A 6000-nucleotide genomic window follows, 5' to 3' on the forward strand; every position below is an offset into this window, starting at 1 on the left:
AGACTTCCAGCTCCATCTTTAACAGTTAAATAGAGGAGGTGAAATTTGGGAATTGAATCTGAATTGTTACTATATTTTGTTTATTTTTTTTTTGACTCAGAAAACTCCATTTATTGACCTGCAAATCTAAAAATATTAAGAGCTCTTCAAAAGAGCTAAGCCAATTTCTACAGGCTTAGCAAGGTGTACCTCACAGCCAGTTCAAATTTGGTCCAGGTTGAGGGCAATAAGTTTTTCTCTATGATGGTTGAGTAATGGGCCATAGGGTCCAATTTTTCCATGAAATGGCCACCTTGGGACACATATTGTGATAAGTACAATGCAGTAGAATGGCTGGTTGGTACAGTCACCCAAGGCAAGGTGGATGGTTATGTGGTCCTCTGATTGACTTGCCGAGATGAGTGTTTTAATCTATTCTGACCTTTTGGGAAAGTTCTTTTATCCACTCTTGCAAGAAATGATTTCTTCATCCCCAAATCCACTTTACACAGGTGTATCATTTATTATCTCTGTGACCTTACATGCCCAACTGACTGCACTAACCAGCACTACATCAGGAGACCACACAGAGGACCAGCAAAGCCTACACAGGACTCCTCTGCTTGGCAGCCACGCCCCAAAACTCACTTCCAGAAGCACATGCTCAACCCTTCCACTCTCACTTAATGTCAAGAGAAGGACTTTTCAAACTCATTGCTTCTCAAATTGTCCATTTCTACATGTTGCCTTTTAGGTGCTCTATTAGTTATCACAGGTTAGGGAGGACATATGGTATTTGTCCCTCTGTGGTTTGCTTATTTCAGTAAATATGATGTTTTCTAGTTTCATCCATTTTTGTGGCAAATGACTGAACTTTTATTTTATACTGCTGTGTAGTATTCCATGGTATACATATCTTATAACTTTTTTGAGTTGATGGGCATTTGAGTTGATCCCATGTCTTTGCTATCGTGAATTGAACTGTGATTAACCTGAAGGTACAGCTAGCTCTTTCATATGCTGATTTCATTTCCCTTGGGTAGATTCCCAGGAGTGGGATGGCTGGTTCATAAGGTAGGTCTATGTTCAGACCTCTAAGGTATCCCCACACTGTCTTCCATAGTGGCTTTACCAGTTTACATCCCCACCAACAGGGTAACTTTTCCCCTACATCCTTGCCAGCATTTGTTGTTTATTGATTTTTGAGTGTGCTGAAGGCAAGATGACAGATTTGAGATGCTGGTAACAGTGGAGAACTCTATGCATCTCTGAAACTAAAATGAAAGCAAACTGTCGAGTGATATGAAAGAAGTGCCTAAGATCCTAGAAGTTTCTGGAGGCTTTCATTCCAGTTCAAGCCCTAACTGACTATACGAGCTAGGGCAAGTGTCAGAATATGGGGCTGGCACAAAACAACCCATGTTTCCTAGTATTGGGAGCCAATTTTTCCCTGAAAAATTCTGCTCAAGTTTCTTTATGGAGAATCAGGACAGCTCTGTGTTGTAACTGACCCTAGCAAATCTGAGTGTCTAGCAATGTTTAGGTCCATCCCTTGTGTCTGCTTCTTCCATATTTATTTTACCCTGTGGTATTTTATATTGAAAATAGCCTTTGACCAAATTCCTCCAAACCTTCCTATTTCTCTTGGCAAGGAGACACAAAAATAGTCATACTACCTGTACTTGTAAGTACAGAAAGGTCTTTATTCTCTGACTTCTGGTATTTCCGTAAGCATCTTAAGTGAGTGGCTCTCTGAGCTTATGCAGCATCATTCTGGTGACCAGATGGTGACTTGCTCTTTGGGTAAGATGCTAGTCTTCTCTGAAGTGAGAGGATACAGGACGAAATACAGCTGTAGATTGCCCCAAGCTGTTAGGATATTGCTCATTTCATTCTCCAGGTTCAAGAAAGGATGGTGTGCTCCCAACAAACTTTCTAGAACATTATATATGCTGAATTTTATTTGCTCATTGATTTCACTAGAGAAAAATAATTTCTAATGTTTCTTTGGTTAATAAACTCTCTGGTGTTGATTTTGTAACCATGTTTGATATTAAAATCCTTTGGAGGTTTGTATCCCTGATAAGAGAATTTCAAATAGTAACCAGATGCCTTTTGATATCACAAAGCCTGTTCTGAGCAATTTATTTCAAATTTTTTTTAACTTTTACTTAATAAATATAAATTTCCAAAGTACAGCTTATGGATTACAATGGCTTCCCCCCCCCCCACCCCCGTAACTTCCCTCCCACCTGCAACCCTACCTTCTCCTGCTCCCTCTCCCCTTCCGTTCACATCAAGATTCATTTTCAATTATCTTCATATACAGAAGATCAATTTGACATATATTAAGTAAAGATTTCAACAGTTTGCACCCACACAGAAACACAAAGTATAAAATATTGTTTGAGTATTAGTTATAGCATTAATTCACATTGGACAACACATTAAGGACAGAGATCCTACATGAGGAGTAAGTGCACAGTGACTCCTATTGTTGACTTAACAAATTGACACTCTTGTTTATGGTGTCAGTAATCACCCTAGGCTCTTGTCATGAGTTGCCAAGGCTATGGAAGCCTTTTGAGTTCACTGACTCTGATCTTATTTAGACAAGGTCATAGTCAAAGTGGAAGTTTTCTCCTCCCTTCAGAGCAAGGTACCTCCTTCTTTGATGGCCTGTTTTTCCACTGGGATCTCATTCGCAAGGATCTTTCATTTAGGTTTTTTTTTTTTTTTTTTCCCAGAGTGTCTTGGCTTTCCATGCCTAAAATACTCTCATGGGCTCTTCAGCCAGATCTGAAGGCCTTAAGGGCTGATTCTGAGGCCAGAGTGTTGTTTAGGACATCTGCCATTCTATTGAAATAAATTTTCACACAAGAAATACTATTTCTTTTTTATATAGTAGGTGTTGGCCTCAGTTTAGAGACACTTTAATAATCCATGTAAAGTAATGAAATAAAGATACATTAGTGTGGGCCAGCACTGTGGTGTAGCAGGTAAAGCTGCCACCTACAGTGCTGGCATCCCATATGGGCGCTGGTTTGAGTCCAAGCTGCTGCACTTGGAAGAAACTCCTGGCTCTTAGCTTCAGATCAGCACAACTGCAGCCACTGTGGCCACCTGGGAAGTGAACCATCAGATGCAAGACCCGCCCTCCCTCCCCCGCCTTTCTCTAATTCTGCCATTAAAATAAAATTAATAAATTCAAAGATGCATTAATGCTGGACTGTCCAGTTGAATTTTGGGTCTTACAAATTTTAGGTGTCTTGTATTTAAAATCTGAAAGAGTAATTTTGGGGAACCACTGTTGGATTACACATCTCTAGACTTTCCCCTCCTCCCACAAGGGGGAGTGTTATCCCCAACTGAGGGAACCGAGTACTTGAGCCATCTACTGCTTTCCCAGATGCATTAACAGACAGCTGCATGGGAAGTGGAGGAGCTGGGACTTGAACCAGCACCGTAATGGGATGCCAGCATCACAGTTGGTGGCTTTACACACTATACCACAATGCCAGCCTCTCAGTCAGTGTCTTAACAGTTGGCTAAATACTTACCTGTTCTTTATATTTTAAGTCACATGATAACCACATTCTTATACTGAAGCTGGTGATTTTATACCTGCAAATATTTCTAGAGGAGCTATTATTTTTTAGCTCAGTGCTGTAGGAAAATAAAATATTTCTATTTAAATGTTTGCTGTGTCAGTGACCATTGTCCAATTTAGAACATTTTGGGGGAAGAATGGTTCTAGAATCATAGTTGTTGGCTTTGAACCCATTGGAGGAATTATTTAAGGCTTTTCAGCACATCAAAACACATGCATTTCTAGACCAAAACACATATATTCCTAGTATTGGTTTCTTACATGTTTCTTTTCTCCTTTCCAGATAAAAATAAAAGAAATCTACATTTTTCCTTATTTCTTCTGTTCTTTAGGGATGTACAGTTTTTAAAATGTTGCATTCTCTCTTGATGTGAATGGAAGGGGAGAGGGAGCGGGAGAGGGGAGGGTTGTGGGTGGGAGGGAAGTTATGGGAGGGGGAAGCCATTGTAATCCATAAGCTGTACATTGGAAATTTATATTCATTAAATAAAAGTTTAAAAAAAATGTTGCATTCTCTTTCAGCTTTCAGATTTGTGTAACAAGGCAGTAGGGATTTACTCTACAAATCCTAATACCAAAAGAAGTTATCTCTAGGATCGCCATGATTGAGACAGTCTCCATACTTCTGGTAGCCCCTGTATCTGTTTTAGCAGCATTCCAGCCCAACACAATGCTGGTCTTGTCTCTTGCATGGGATTTAACATACATGATAGTTCTGCTTGAACAATGAAGTCAGGCTATTTGAAAAAATTTAGAGAAACCCATACAGGAAGATAAAGAACAGGATAACATTGCCTATGCCAAACCAAGTCAACCCATTCTTGCTATGAGCTCTGGAACAAAGATATTAATGATGTTTGAATTTATCTAACCTTATGTAATGAGCAGTCATTCCTCCCTTGTTTCTTTGTTCATGCCCACACACAATCAGTAACCACCTTGAAAAGTGACCTTTGTTCCTTTTTTTCCTTTTGTCCTCAGTGCTGCTTTTGGCTCCTCTAATCAAATGAGTCATTCCTGGAATATTTGGCTTGTTTTGTAGTTGTGGCACTCCAGGAGAACAGGGCAGCTCACCTGCCCTGCTCCACAGCTGAATCTAGCTGGGAAAACTCCCAACAGCTGTGACCGTAATAAAATCCTGCACAAGCAAAATAAATCACCTTTGTCTGCCTCCATTTCTCCTGTACATTAAAGGCTGATCACCTAAAGTCACATTCCTGGCTCTGAATTGGGTTGCAGCATCTGATCTGATGGCACATAGTGAGATCAATATCAGCCACCATTAAAAAGTCAATGGAACATAAATTAGGAAAGAATATTTTCTAACTCTGACCCCAAGCAGTGACTGGTTGGGTGCAAGCCATATTTTTGGTCAATGAAAAAAGAGCGAACTTTACTTAACAGCAGGGTAGACTACATTAGAATTATATTTTTTGCTATTTCTACTTCTCTTTATTGATCTCCAAAAAATGTATTGAAGCGTGGTCATGCTTTCTACAGTTAAGCTCACTGTCAAAATGGTATCAGAAAGTTTTTAACTGTGGCTAGAGAAATATATGACAAAATTGGAACCATTGATGGCTGCTGGCTGTAAGCAATTTGAACATACAATATGAACTTGGCAAAACCCAAGACAAAGTCTTATCAGATATCTTAAAAAAAAAAAGTTTGAGTTGTGATTAAGTTTTTATGACTAAGGAGCAAATGGGCCTCCTCTGTACTTTTGTGGCCATCATGCCTCTTGCTGACTTGAGTCCCCAAGCTTTTAAAATATCCAAATTAGGGAGCTGGCATTGTGACATAGCAGATAGTTACTGCCTACGATGCTGGCATCCCATGTGGGATTGATGTATTGACAGCAAAAGAAGAAAATAAAATATCACGCATTCTACCATCACTCAACAATTCTCACTGATGCCATGTTAACATATCCATTTCTATTTTTTAATGTGTTATACATATTTCAAAGTAGTAGTATGTGAACTTTATGGAAACTGTACAAATAGCATCCCTTTCTGCACTATTTTTGAATTGATTAAAATTATCAAAAGTTTGATGCAAATTGAGGTCAAAACATTACAATAATTACTGATATCTGAATTAGAAAATGGTTTCCTATGGTACTGAGATTCATTTTTATACATTTTCTTATCTTGTCACAGGCATTGTGGTTCTATAGATATCTCTCTACATGGAGCAGACTCATTTTAAATGAACAGCATTGAAAGAGAAGAATCCAGACTGTTGATAGCTCACCCCTTAGACAAATGAGTAATGAAGGGGATGGATTATGCATATATATTTATTTTCAAACTCAACCACTCCTCCTTTCCTTGGAAAAATTTGGGGTAGAGAGTGGAATATAGTGGTAATAGGGTTTTCTTTACTAAAAAGGTAAAACATAAGCTCTC

This window comes from Lepus europaeus, chromosome 12 (genome assembly GCF_033115175.1).
Source record: "Lepus europaeus isolate LE1 chromosome 12, mLepTim1.pri, whole genome shotgun sequence".
NCBI lineage: Eukaryota > Metazoa > Chordata > Mammalia > Lagomorpha > Leporidae > Lepus > Lepus europaeus.